The sequence below is a fragment of the Manis javanica genome, chromosome 4, assembly GCF_040802235.1.
Source record: "Manis javanica isolate MJ-LG chromosome 4, MJ_LKY, whole genome shotgun sequence".
NCBI lineage: Eukaryota > Metazoa > Chordata > Mammalia > Pholidota > Manidae > Manis > Manis javanica.
This window is the reverse complement of record NC_133159.1, coordinates 89,629,697-89,645,271: the sequence shown is the minus strand read 5'-3', so window position 1 is coordinate 89,645,271 and position 15,575 is coordinate 89,629,697. Positions and strand designations below refer to the sequence as shown.

The window sequence follows — 15,575 nt, the reverse complement described above, 5'->3', positions numbered from 1 at the left end:
TTCTACTGGGGATGACACAGCAGACTGAAGGAAACTTTCCATGTGTCAAACTATATGTAAAATGCTGTTTGAGGCTAGCTGTAGTGGCCAAAAAGCACTAAGAGGGCTGAGTTAGTAAAAGAGGTGTCTGTCTCAACAATAAGCTAGCAGTGTCAGCAATGAACAATGAGATAGCTAGGAGTGCGGGACAACAGAAGAAACCCATGATTTCCCCACCTCTGAATACATCCTAGGCATAAACTTATACACAACTGTAATTGAGCTGTTGTCTCCAGATAAGAAAGTTCTAGAGCCACTACTCTATGTTTTTGAACAAATAAAATTCTTCTATCTGGGAAAGTTTTATTTTTCAAAGAGAAAACTTAACAGAATTGGACCAGCTAAGTCAACCCCGACTATCTCTGAGAGAAAAGATGAACCAGGCTGCCGGGTCTCAAATCAAAGTTTGTGTGAATAACGTGAGCATCAGGATAGGCAGGCGTTATCTTCCAAGGGAAATGTTCTGAGGGTCCAGCAGCATAAATCCATCAGTAAGTTTATAGTAGACTATTGTGAAATCGGACTCCACTATGGCCAGAGTAAAAGACATTGGCAAGTCTGGATCACCTTGCAATTTTTGAGATGCTTTCAGGATCTCCCCTATCCTGTTATGGCTGAGGGAAGCACTGACGGCTGTAGGCACCACAGTCTGTAACCCTTCTCCTTCTGTCTCAGTACTGACAAGGCAGATGAGCTGGAGGTCTGGCAAGCCCACGCAGTTTACTTCCTGCCAACTTTCACTCTCCATGAGATCCAGGTAAACCAAGAATGCTGTATAAACTTAGGTGGCATCTCCTATATCTAATTCCATCATTTCTAAATACTTAGGGTGGGTGCCCATCCAGGCATCCTCAGGGGCCCATGAGTGCACGCCGCCGCCGCTGCTGCTGACGCCGCCCGGGCCCAGGCCGCTGCAGCCGGGGGTGGGCCTGGAATCGCGCTTCTCCATGCTGGCCGGAGAGGCGCGTGGGTGGTGCACCGCCCCCTTCTAGGTATTTATAATAGACCTTATTATAATTGATATCAGTATTTTATTATTTAAAACAACTGAGATACTTTTTTTAGGGCATAGTAAAATGGTTAATTTTTTTAAGATAAGAATTTTCCTCATCAAAAGTATTGTTATTACTATGCCTTCAATTCTATGTTTTGGCCACATTCTGCCTCTCAAAACTGCTTTTCAGCATCAACACCAGGCTTTTTAAATTTCGAATCTTTGCTATGTCTTGTAAAATTATTACATTCTCTCTTGCAGTGTTCTTTTGTGATCACTTTTGTCCTAAACTCTTCTTGTGTATGTGGAAAGAAAGGAGTTGTAAAGGTTGGCCAGCCATCCATTGACTCCCTTTGTGAAGGATGATGGGACACTTCCTTGTCTAATCTTCTCTTGACATGAGAAGTAACCTTGGATAAATACACCGTTGATATTTTCTAGGAGTCTGAATTCAGTATTATTTATTATACATAAACCCAGAATCTGTATACTTACAATGCATAGCTCTCTATAAAGAGACATGAATGTTACACACTGCTTAGGGTATAAAATTGAGATTTTTCATAACATAAAAACTTGCCACTTTTGATGCAGTAACTCACATAGTTCATTGAAAAAACTCATCTTTTCTGGGACAAAGAACATTTAATGAATGCAAGAAAGTGTCTTCGGTGTTCTCCAGTTTCTTCACAGCTCTGTCTTAGTCCCTTGATTGTTTCAATCCTTCAAATCATAAATCATTAGTAAACCTGTGGTAAGAAAAAAAAACAAGCAACAAGTTAAATTCAAAATTTAACCCTTGATAATAAGTTAAAACAACATTATAACCTCTTAAAAATGGCAAGCTGTGATTGCAGCCCCTCCTTAGGAATTTTGTTTTTATATAACCACTTCTATAAAGAACCACTTTTATACAATGCTGTATAGATATTTAGAACAAAACTTCATATATTAATTTGTATAATTTAAATTAGCCCAAAATAGCTGTTTAGTGAGAAATGTACCTGAAAACCTATGGCCAGAGTAAATGCTGCAATAGAAGATGCACTTTAATAATGGTCTTCTTCAATTAAAGTGATAGTAAAAATAATCACCACTTATATTTAAAATCATAAAGGAAGGTATGCAATTTTTATGTTTAAATTTAGCCATCAGTTTAAATAGAAAGTATGGTGAGTTACTAATTTATGCTAAAATAGCACTTTTTATGTCTTGATCATGCATTTGCCATGAGTGGATTATACGTATTTGAAGGTGGAAGGCTCTTGCCTGCCTTCAACTTATTGAATACATGAAGGTCTTTTCCACTTTAGTCCTTTAGATCTTCTTTTCTTCAGCCCCAAATACTTTTCCACTTACCTTCACATAGTTATGAATCAACTTAAATATTATCTCTGACCATTGTAGTTGAAGTATCTTTTCCCTTGCAGTCATTTTCTATGACAATATAGTCTACCTTTATGTGAGTTTATTGGACCTGAAATTAACTTATTTATTTAGTTCATAAAATGATTTTTTCTCTGCATTCACTAAAATTCCAGTTCCTAGAAGCTAGAGAGTTTGACTATTTTGCTCATAAGCTAATTCCTTAATACCTAGAATAGGTTTAGGCATTCAATAACTAAAAAATAAATTAAATGAAATGAAATAGAAAAGTGCATATATTAATTTGTGGAATTTGCCAAAATAACAGATATTGTCTGTTGTGATATGTTTTTGATATAATTATATGATAAACACAAATTTGACAAAGTAGCCTAATTGAGATGGAATGAATTCCATCTCCAGTGAAAGGCGGCTCCATGGATATCTGTAGATAATATAAGTGCTCAGTTTTATAATTTGCCAAAGCACCTAAACAAATATTCAGTTCAGGCCCCAAACTTTTCACACAAAACTCACTGTCAGATATAACCTTTTCATAAAACTGTTACATCATTTACAATCCATTGACTATATGTTTACTTCATTTGCCAGCTGTTTTTATGCCTCGGTAGATGTTGGAGTTAACTGTGAACCTTTTAAGAAAACATAAATATTCAGCCCCACCCCCAGAGATTTTGATTCAATATGTCTCTAAGTATCTACATTTAAAAATTTCACAAGTCGTTCTTAAGGATGGTCTTAAAATTGAAGGCTACTACACTGAGCATCATGAACCATGACAAAAAATACCTTACCTTACCTTTTGCAATGTAAGTTATACTAAAACTGGAGAAAGAAAAGTAAATGAATGATGAAGGACTCTAAATTAGCTAGTTCACACAAAGTTAATTTTAGTTCTTATATGATTTTGCATGGGTACTATTCTTTTTTTATTCAAGTATTATTGATAGGCAATCTTATTTTGGTTTCAAATATATAACACAGTGGTTCAGCAGTTACCCATATTATTAAATCCTTACCTCCACTAGTGCACTTAATATCTGTCAACATAGGAAGATGTTACAGAATCACTAGCTATATTCTCCATACTGTACTACTATCCCTGTGATTTGTACTAAGTAGAAAATACTTGGAGTTAGTGCCTTGAAGGAAAGAAGAGAGACAAAAAGAAAAGAACATATCACAGAAATGACAGGAATTAATGAATGCTTCTCTTTAACAAATACATTTCTTACTTTTCCTTCTAGTAAACTCACAGTTTCCAAAATTTGTTTTAAAAAATGTTGAGCTAATTTCTTCCTTGATAATAAAACCCTGCTGTTTTCCCAGTTAATTTACTCAGTTCTTTCATAATGAAGGCCAGGAGGCCCTGTCTTTTAAATTTATTTCTATCTGCAAGTTCTGTAATTTCAGAAAGGTACTTAAAACACAGGGAAAGCTTGCTTATTCATTCATTTACTTCAACTTAGCCTAAAGGAGTAATCTTATTATTCTTATTTATCTAAAATGCAATTAATATTAAGTATACTGAGACATATAATGAGATTTGGCTCAATTTTCCTATATTTTCACCCCCAAAAATCTCACTTGGGGAAATTCACTTATGCAAATTTATTAAGTTGTTTTCCATTCCCAACCTGACCTATAATGCTCTAACTGCACGCCAATATTTCATTCCCCCTAGAATGCACACATAGAAACCTTATAATTGTATCATGTTAAATTTCCATACACTCAAAATTATAGCTCTATTCAACTCTTTTTTAAAATCCTAATTCACCAAGATTGAAGGAGGGGAATGTGAAATTAGACAGAAAAAAGTAACCAAGATGAACAGCATTTTAGTAAATTTCACTGAGTCAAAATAATTCTGTGCATTCAAGTTGGTCTATTCCGAACCCATATATGTGTAAACATAGATTATTCCCATTCTGTTATTCTCTTATGTTCCAAAATATTTTTAGCTTTTATATTTTGTTCTAGAAATATTAATTCCTATCCTATAAAAAGTTTCAAAATATTTAGTCTTTTTTCTTCAGAATTATCCCTACTAACTTCAGTTCAATTCATTGCAACAAAAAATTATTGTCCCTTTCTGTGTACCTGACAATATATTATTTGATTAGGATGCAATGATGAATATAAGGAAGTCTCTGTCCCAAAGAAACTTGCATTCTAGTGAGAAATATTACAAACATATTAATTCAGTTCAATATAGTAAAAAAAAGTTACATGCTATTTCTATAGAAATGCAGAGGCAAAGAAGTTAAGTTACTTTTTAAAATGAGAATGAGAAAGAAAAGGGAGGAAAAAAGGTAAAAGTAGACTTCTGGTAAAAGCACACGTTTTAATGGGGAAGAAAAGGGCAAAGAGCTCACAAGCAGGAATAGAATAAGTAATCGAGAAAGGATGAATGAGGAAAGAACTTGAATGAAGGGGGCATAGCTCAATAGCATCAAATATTATTATAGGGAATCTCAGCCAGAAATGGACTTAACTGTTCATAGGTTATGACAATATGAATGCTAATAACTCTTTACTGAAGAACTGTCTTCCAAATGGTGGAGGCACCATTTTGATCTAAGGATCCACATGTCTTCTGCAGAGGCCAAAAGGCAATTTGAGTGTAGATGAGTAGCATCACCACACTTGCATAGTTCATATCCTTGAGCATGGCACTAATCTCTGCAAACCCTCCAGAAAAGTTGTATTGCTAGGTTTACTGTTTTTGGATGTAGAGTCAGTGGCTTCTATTTGTCCTTTCCCAACATAATAGCCCTTACTTCACAGGTCAGGGAACCTGTGTGGAGATTCTGCCAGTGACTAAAGATGTCTATTCCAATTATGCATTCTGGAACTAGGGAAATAACACAGGATAGGTTCAGGGATCCATGGGACCCACTGTGAGACAGACCTGGGCTAAAACTCCATTGCTCACTTGACCTCCATAAGTCCCTATTCTGATTTTAGGGCCACAGTGATGCTTTGGATCTCCTGGAATCAATGTCAGTTCAGAACCAGTGTCCAGTAGTGTCTGAAAGATCTGATCATTTCCTGTTTCCCAATGCATCAGCACCCTGGTTAAAGGCCATAGGTTCTCTGGAGAAGGCTGGAAGAAAGATTAAGAGTATGAATTTTTGGCAGTGTATTGGGGCTTCTTTTCCTCAAAGAAGACCCAGCCTCCCTCTCATTCAAGGAACCCTAGGTCTGTAAATTGGCTGAAGTCGGGAATTAATTGAGGGGCCATGACCCTGTTTTTATGATTCAGATTAGACTTTTAACTTGACCTAGAACCTTTCTGGTTTCTATAGATCAAGTAACAATTTAGTAGGCTTCCTATGTATTTCACTTCTAGAAACACCATGATCAACTAATATCACAGGTCTGCACTAGTCAGGCTCTTCTGAGTGCTGCTTTGACTCTGCTGTCCCTTAAAGTAACCCTTCACATTTTGCCTTTGGTGGTTAAGTGCCATCACTTAGCCCCTGTCACCCAGGATTCAATTGCTCCCACTACATTTAAGTTGCCCAATTCACTGTCTGTAGTTCTGATCATGGCATCAGCTTCCAGAAAAGAGCCATCACAAAGCTCTTTAAGGATTCTGGGGCTTCTTTCAAAACCAATTTCTCGTAATTGTACAAAAGTTACATACTCTGGATTCTGCCAGTGTAGATGAGAAAATCTTAAGTGACAAATCTACTCAAACATTCTCTTCTCCCTAAGCCTCTGAATCTCTTCCTCTGCATTAAACCAAGGCAGGTGTTGCATTTCTAATTCTCTTACTATGGGCCAGCTTTTGGTCCATATTTAAGCCAACCAACTCAGTTCGTTAGAGCCCTTTGTGACTCCGTAAGCAATCACATTAAATTCAGAGTCTCTGCTTAGTGAGCCCATATCAATAAATTCTACCTGGTGCAACTTTATGTGCTTTCCACCATTACCCTACACTCTTAGCATGCATTCTTACACATTTGCTATGGATTTCTGTCTGTATAAATTTGAAAACTCCAAGTAGTTATTTTATAATATAGTGTACCTCTCATGAGTCACATTTTGTACCTCATCTTATAAGGCTTGCTGGGACTTAAGTCTAGTTACAAGTCTAAAAGCAAAGTGTGTTGATGGGAGTGGGTCCTGTGGAGAATCAGTATTATCTTGCAGAATATCTAACTGAGGGGATCGCATTACAGGTTCCTCAGCAATGTTGAGTTAATCCACTCAGAAAAGGGTAGGGAAGCACTCTCATGGGAGGGTTGGGAAGCCTGTTCCACTGGCAAGGAAAACTCATCAGAACTTAGGGATTCAGTGTCTCCAGCTCCATCAGGGTCTTCCCACATGTCCCTACTCCCAATTTCAAGACCCTATTCCTTCCCAATCAATGTCCTCACTTTAATAGTGGACATACTGCGAATCTGGGATTCAACTTGCTTAGCAATTCAGTCAGTCCAGAATGAGATTGGATTTTCAGTAATCTCAGACCTTTGGCTACAAGAGACAAGGGTCTTCTTGAGGTCACACATAGAAGATTACAGGTCATTAATGTGGAGTATAATATGGGAATTCAAACCCCTGAGCTCACCCTTTTTTATCTCTGCTTTGCCAGAGACAATAGGAGAAATCAGTCAATCTTAATATATTTGTTAATTTGACAAAAATGTTTAAGAACATCATGTATTCAGTCACTCAGATCCTGGTTAATTAGGAATATACAATGGTGATATTTTGTGTATTTCTATTGCCAGATTATGCCATAAACTATCAGTGCTCTATTCACTATTGTAAATAGAGTCATTACCATCTTTAAATCTAATCTGATTACAGGGCAAATTCTGGAAACCCCAGAAGCAATTCAGAAAGCTCATCCTTGAAATTCTGTTCTTCCAGAACCATCCTAGGTAACAAAATGGGTATTAATCATAGTTCTCCTCATAACATGACCAATTGGATGTATGTTTCTTTCAGTCTCTCTCTTCCTATATGTATTAAGAGCAAGAGAGAGACAGAGAGATTATATTATATATACACATATATGATATATATATAAACAATAAATATATATATAAACTATATAAATATATAAATATATCAAAAGCATATAAATATAAAAATGTCTCATGCATGCAGTTATGGAGCTGACAAGTTCCAATATCTTGACAGCAAACTGAAGATAGACGATTGTTGATATCTGAGTCTGAAGACCTGAAAACCAAGAGAGTTAAAGATATAAATTCCTGTCTGAAAGCTGGCAAGCCTATGGCCCAAGAAGAAAGATGCTTCAGTCTAAGTCTGGAGGCCATAACACATCAATGTCACGGCTCACCAATCAGGCAGGAAGAGTTGCCTCTTACTTAGCCCTTTTGCTTTATTTAGATCTTCTGTTGATTGAATGGGACCCCCACATTAGGGGTGGCTTTACTCAGGCTGTTTTACTGCTTTACGCAGGCTAAGATTCAAATTTCAATCTCTTCTAGAATCACTCTCACAGACACACTCAGAATAATGTTAGGCCAAATGTCTGGACATACTGTGATACATTCAAGTTGACACATCAAATTAACCATCACAGATAGTAAAATATGAATTTGCTTAATTTCAACTAAAAATAATCATGAGATATTCAACACTTACTTCTTGTACCCCAATAAAGCATCTTGCCTAATTGCAATCTAGAAACTACTACACTATGCTAAGCTACTGTTAAAAAATTCCCAAAATAGAGACTACAACAATGTTATTGATGAAGTAGGAATTAGAGCAACTGAGAAAAATAGTAATTGAAAATTAGTAGAAATTATCTACTTTAAAATAGCCTGAAAGCACATAACACAAAAAATGTCATGTTTCCTCACTGTATGAAGGAAGACATATGATATGATGAATTTTTCATAAATAATAAAAATAAATAATTATATTAGAAGGTGCATAGAGTATAGAACTCTATGGTAGTTTTAAAAATCTAGATTACAAAGTTTGGACAATAATCTGACCTAAAGAAAAAGGGTAAGGAATTCTAATTACTTGAAAAAACTGGTACCAGAAATGCTAGGTACCTTAAATGAATCTCATCATTCATGTTTGCGTGAATTCCTTTAAACAATTAAGGCTTATTAATTAAGATGTCATTGAACAGAGAAGAGCAAAGTAAATTAAAGGCAGTGGGGTAAGTGGATAAAAGTCTAGGCAAAGGAGTACCAAAATAAATAAACAAATAAAATGGAAAACATGAAGTAAAAGAGAACTCAAAAGAGATCACTTATATGTGCATAGTTTAGAGTAAACAAGAAATAATAAGACTTTCAGACAAAGCATTGATGCAATTATCCTTAATCTTCAATTGTAACCAATATTTGACCCACCATGTACTGATTTGAGGAGAGAATTACACTAATATTGTGGAACACATTATTTTTAGCCTTCATCATATTTTTATTCCAGAAAGTGAGATAATGAAAAAATTATATATAAGCACATGCATCATTAGAAGGCAAATATAATTAGGCTATATTGGTAGTAGTGGTGAGTACTGAGAATATTAATTTGAGAGGGAGTTAATTTGTGAAAAAAAAATTTTTAACTAAGATTGGGAGAATTATAGGCTATCAAGCTGAGAAGAGGGGCAGAAATTATAGTGTAAGAATACAAATCTGTATAAAACTGAGTCAGCTGATTATATAAGACAAATCATCATTAACAAATCCATATGTCCAACATACAGGTTAGGCTAAAATTTTAGGAAGAAAGATTCCTTTGGAACTGCCACCATAAATTATACTTTAAGATAAAGTAGAAGTAAATGCATCCAAGGAGTTTGAAAGTCATGACACAGGGAAGAGGATAATCAAGGTAGAGCCCAGCAAATTTCCTGAGTTACAGATGGAGATGAGAGTCTGGAGAATCCATAGAAGCTAGAGTTTCTAGGATTGAATACCAGAGAAGACAAAGCTGCCCACAGAGAGGAGCCCAAAGACCTGAAAAGAGTCTTCTTGATTATCAGCAAAGTACTGATCAACACATACGTATAAAGAAACTACCTCAGGCCAAGAAATGAACCAATAAATGAATTAGGGGAACAGTACCTGTTCCCATAAGCCAGCTTAGAACATTTTATCATTCAAAAAATTTAGTAAAGAATTCAAGGCAGTGTTGCCTCATTAGTGAAGAATAATTATCCAGAGACTAAGCACTGTTCTGGTCCCACCTAACAAAATTTAGGTTTCGTATATCCAAAGAATAAGAATGTTTCCAAGTAATTAACTGCACCATAAAACAAAGCTCATGAAGATGTATAAGAATAAAAATTGTCCAGAAACCAAGGCAAAAGGAAAGTGTCTACCATCTAATCAAAGATTACCAGGCATGAAAAAAGGTGGGAATTAAAAAGTCTCATATAAAGAGAAAAATCAATCAATCAAAACAAACTCAACTGACACAGATATCAGATGTTAAAATTAACAAAGAAGGAGAGTAAAACAGTGTGGGTAAAATTGCAATATTTCCATAATCTCTCTCCCGGCTTTAGTACATCTGCATATCAATAGGTGTTTCCAAGGGGTGGAGATGGTGGTCCATCTACATATCAGTAGGTAATTACAATGGTGTGCAAGGGTTTATCTGGACCGGAGAGGTTGGGTGGAGCTCTCTTCTGCTGCAGTCTGGTCAAGGGAGAGACTGGACAACGGCTTGTAAGAAATAACTGATTACTTAACTTTATATCTCCCTTTGACTGATTTTGGTTTTAGAGGTATTTTGCCCTGGGATTCACAGTTATTACAATTCTTGTCAATATGTTCAAACAGTAAAGCAGAGACTTGTGATACGTAAAAATAAAACCAAACCAAACTTTTAAGAGATAAAACATACAGTGTGTGGGATAAAAATTATATTAGATGGAATTAATATCAAGTAGGCACTGCAGAAGAAAAGATGAGAGAGTTTTGCGTACCAGTAGAAACTATCCAACATGAAAATCAAAGAGTAAAATGAATAATAAAAAACGAATAACTCACCAGTGACTTGTGAGACTACTTCAAGAGGTCTAATGCATTTATATTACAGTTCCTGCATGAAACGAGAGAGGAGAAAAAAAAATTTGATAAACAGCAACTTATTTTTGCCAAACTTGATAAAAATTATGAACCCACAGATTTAAGAAACTCAATAAAACTCAAGCACAAAAAACATGAAAAAATATACAGGCACATCAGAACCACAAAGCTCATAATTGGTGATAAAGAAAAAAATCTTTAATAAGCAAGAGGAAATGTGCAGAGGAAAAGATCAGGATGGCAGTAAGTTTCTTCCTGGAAACAATGCAATAACATTTTTATTGTACAGAGAATGGCATAAGAATTTTAAAGTACAGAAAAAAAATTCAAATAGAATTCTGCATGCAGGGAAATATCTTCTCAATGTAAAGACAAAGTAAAGACACTTTCAGGCATTAAAAAAGCTGGAAGTATTCATCACCAGCAGACTCTCACTGCAAAAAAGTTGAAATTTTTTCAGGCAGAAGGAATATGCCTAAGAAAGGAATATGTGTCCATAGAAAAGAAAAACACATGGTAACTGTGTGGGTAAACATATGATATTTTCCTTAATATTCTAATCTTTTAAAAGAAGACTGACTTTTTAAGCAAAAATATTAATGCATTAGATTTTGGATCACATGTGTAAGTAAAATTTGTGACAATAATTGCATAAAGGTCATAAGAGAGAAAGGAAAGGAAATTACTGTATGGTGTTCATACTATATCACATACTATATGTGAAGTGGCATAATATCCTTTGAAAACAGATTGAATTAGTTAAAAATGAATACCATACAGCTGGAAAAAATCAGTAAAAACAATAAAATACAAAGCTAGGTGGGCCTCTTTGAATTTTGGAGACAGCACAAAACACATTTCACAATATTTTTCCAACTCGTTTATTGGATGACTCAGAAAGATACAAAACTAAGGGAGCTCCAAAATAAAATAGACCTTGATTGCTGTTCCAGACTACGAGGTAAGCTTCCCTGCTGCTTCTGCTCTAGGTTACATGACCTAGAAGATCCAAAATTCCTAGAGGAATCCGTAAAAACTAAAAGTTCTTTGTGCAGTCTTCAGTAATCCTTTACAGGAAAGTCACAGATCTGATCCCCAGAATTTTGCAAACAGAACACACCTTCTGTTCCAAAGAACTACAAATTATTTAAATAACAATTTCTGGTATGCTCAGAGAACCCATTAGAAACTAAGCACCTGGCTGGAGGACATGAATTATTTATACAATTGAATGGCTTTCTTAAGTTGGATATTTTTAGAACCAATAAATCATAAGGCATAATGGATGCAGAAAAATACCACAATACAATGGTAGAAGTATATTTGGCACTGGTCCAACCAATTCCAAAAAATACCAATATGTGGGTCCAGACACCCATTTTTCTAGCCTCTCTTGTACCAATGCCTCTTCTTCAACTTAGTGCTTTTTGCCTGGTGTAAAGCTTCATATGACTAGTTGGCAGGGAAAGAAAAAGAAAATAGTCCTGGTTTAGAGATATATTTGCTTAAAATGTAGATGTGTGCTAAAAATGAAATATGGCCACACTAGAGCCTCACTCAGTGGTATTCCTAAAGGACAATGATGAGTGGAAATCATTCAGATGGACAGAGACACAAGCAGTCCATGTGATACCTACCCTTTGTGTGTAGGAGAAATTAGTCTGAGATAAAAAAAATATACAAATTCAAGGGTAATAATAAATGGCTTGGCTGGTTGATCAGACATCTAAAAGGCACATGACTAGATCATACACAAAGGGTTCAAGCAAAAAAATAAGACCCATGGAATTAAGAAGTCTATGAATCTTTTTGTCTCACTATTAAGCCCCACCAGACAGCATCCCCTAGAGAAGCACTCAACAACCAGGAAGATAATATAAACTTCTCAGTGGCCCTCAGTTAACCACTGTCTTTAGGGATAATGGTGCTTTGTGAGGGGACACAAATGGCCTACATGGTAGTAAGAAGAGAGGCCATGAGAGTGTTCGACAAAATGGCTTTACGGACGCCAAGACAGACTGAACTACTACTGTTGTGAGTGTTCATCTTGTGAGTAGCAATGAATGATGCCAATTTCTTCATGTTACCACTTTGTGAAAAGACTAGCTGTGATTTAGTAGAAAGTTAATTACATCTTTCTCCTTCAACCCTGGAGGATTCAACGATTCACCTTTATTAGAATTGACACTTGCTGTAGATGTGGTTTTCTGCCTAAAATTTCTCTGTCAGAATCACTATTAAGGCCTACAGAATGCCTCACTTACATTAATGGGATTCCATATGATAGTATCACCACCTAAAGGGCACATTTTATGACGAAGGAGATGCAAAGCTGTGCATGACCTCCAGACCCACTGCTTCTGTACGTCCTTTCAGAAGCAGCCATCCTAACAGAATACTAGAATAGTCTCTGAAAGACTCACCTGAAGTCCCAGTTTAAATATGATATCCTGAGAGAGTAGGGTGCTGTCCTCAGGGTGTGGTTTATACATGGAATAATTAATATTTGATGCTGTGTTTATAATATCTAGAATACAGATTTGGATAAAATGAGCTGAATTAGTATTATCCCTTCACCTCATCACTCTCAGTGATCCACTTATTATTTGTGCTTCTCATCCACAAAACCACAGGTCCTAGTGGATTAATGGCCCTGAGAGAGATGACATTCTTCAGGCGTGCCTATAAAGATATAGAGAGTTCCAGCGAACAGGAAGCTATGTATTAACTAACTAACTAATTAACTAACTAACTTCTACCTGGTACTGATGGACCAGCAGATCAATAAAGGAAAGACTGACAGTAGGTGTGGAGCTAGTGTTGCTACTACCAAAAGGGAACTAGGATGAGTAGGTCTAGACTCTGTGATTTCATCAAATTGTTACTGTTCTTCTTTGCCTGGTGATAATGATCTTTCATGGACTAGGTAAGACCTTGAACTGCATAGTTTAGACTAGATGAGGTGCCAGAAAAATTAAATGAAATTCAAAAAAGAAATGATGAAAATCAATTAGAGCTCTGAGACAAGTTGCAGTAATAGGAATTGTACTTTGTTCCAATAACTATGATATTTAAGTTTGTCTTTGAGAAATTCCTGAATCTTGAAGGCCATATGTCTGAGATTTATGGATGGACTGTGGCAGACATTTTTGCTCTGCCAATCACACATCCTTTCAGCTTAGGATGATTTTAGCTAGAGTTGCAGTTGATTTTATAATCTCAGGTTCTTCCAAAATGAACACTGTGAACTTTTTCAGGTTTCTCCAGGTCCTTTCCAAAACCACCAATTCCATTCATCTAGCACCCAAGAGAATTCCAGAACTGATGGGGTAAGTTAACAACTGCTGGGGTTAAACCTCAGTCAATTGTCAAAAAGAACTGGTGGATGAATACCTCAGCTTCTTTTATTTTGGAAAGACAAGGTGGAAAACAACTCTGTACATCTCTTTAAGATCCCAGAAAACTTTATTCCTAACTATTCAGAGCAAATATTTCAATAGTGCATCACTATTTTTGCATTTCCTTATTACCTGTATTATTCTTTCTACTTCCTATTCTACTTTTGGAATCATCTTGCAAATAACCTATTTGCATTCCAGTCATGTTAAACTCTACTATGAAGGAGCAGGAAGGGTCCAGACTGAGAAAGGCAGAGAATGTCTTATTTAACCTTCATTGTATTTCCAGTTTTTATATTAATTCTGGTATTTGGTAAAACTTAATGGTTGTTTATTTCCAAATACTCAAGATTATGGACCATTGGGGAAACAAATATTTAAAAGAACATTTAGTCTGACTAGAGTGAAAACAACAGTAAAAGTATTGTCTAGACATTCTTAAATTTTTTCTTAACATAGCAAAAGTTAGATAGAAGTAAAAACAAAGATATGTATAATTAGATTGAAGCTAGATGACAGATGACATAGCTAAATGGCAGATAGAGTGTATGGAACAGAAACCAAAAAATAAAAAATAAAACAAGACAAGTCAGGGAAGGCAGTAACAGTCTACATACAGAATTGCAAAAAATAATTATTAAAATGTTACTCTCTTTCTCTTAACCTCGCCCCTCATTGCCACTCTCTAATTTCTATTTGATTCATATACCTGCATCATTCCTCTATTCCTCTGTCTAGCAGTTTTTGCTGTGATTTTGTTTTTCTTTGCAATAACTCATTGTGACCTTCATAGCTCAAGTTTTATATCAATTTTCTAGTTCAAATTCACAACTAAAGTGTGTGACCTACAAATCCTGATTGACCAGATAGCAAATCTTCTTGGCCCAACTGTGGCTAGAGTGGTGGGGCCCAAGATCCTGCTTCCCGCTCAGCAGTACTTAGAAGAGCAGAATTCCAGAAGGGCATTTGCATTTCTCTAAAAAGAAAACATGAGAATAGGAAGTAAATAATTGCAAAGATACCTCAGAGCAAAATATTTTTCAGTCTTGATAGTGGATCTTTATTTGCATGACTACAAGTGTTAAATAATATAGTATTTCCTTCTTATAAAAAAAAGTGATTCTTTAAGCAACTAGTTGAGAAATTCACTTTACTAAGAAAATTATACTTAGAATATAATAGAATGATTACATATAATTTTATTGAATCTTTGTTATATTCCATCAATATTATAACTAGTATGAATGTAAGACATTGTCGTCAATATTAGTTCTAGAAGAAATCCAGAAAAATCGGTTTTTGTGTATGTGTTAATGTAAGTTCAATGCTTAAGGATGTATTAATAGCTATGTATTATATATACATTAAATTTATGTGTATAGGACATATCCCGCAAAACACCAATATTATGCTAGAATTTTAACAAAAAGACTTGAATTTCTTGAGCTATTCATGACCTAAAATGAATTCTTTTTAAGCAAAATTATATATGTCTTATGATGGTTGGCTGAGAAATTTAAAATGTCCTTTTTGAAAAATTTTTCATCATGTTTTCATAGCAACAAACTTCCTGTTTATATTATTGTCAGGTCAATAGACTCTATATTTATTTCTTTTTACTAAGCAAAGATGACTGATTAAGGGTGCTAGAAGGAAATGTTTTCCTTCTGGAATTTAATTAGTTTGACTTTAACTCAAGAAAAGGCAGTCTGC

General features: G+C 35.4%; 1 pseudogene; it reads right to left on the bottom strand.

Moving 5' to 3' along the window:
- Nucleotides 1–481: 481 nt before the first annotated feature.
- LOC140848715 (tRNA-splicing endonuclease subunit Sen15 pseudogene) lies at nt 482–988 on the bottom strand (annotated as a pseudogene).
- Nucleotides 989–15,575: the final 14,587 nt, after the last annotated feature.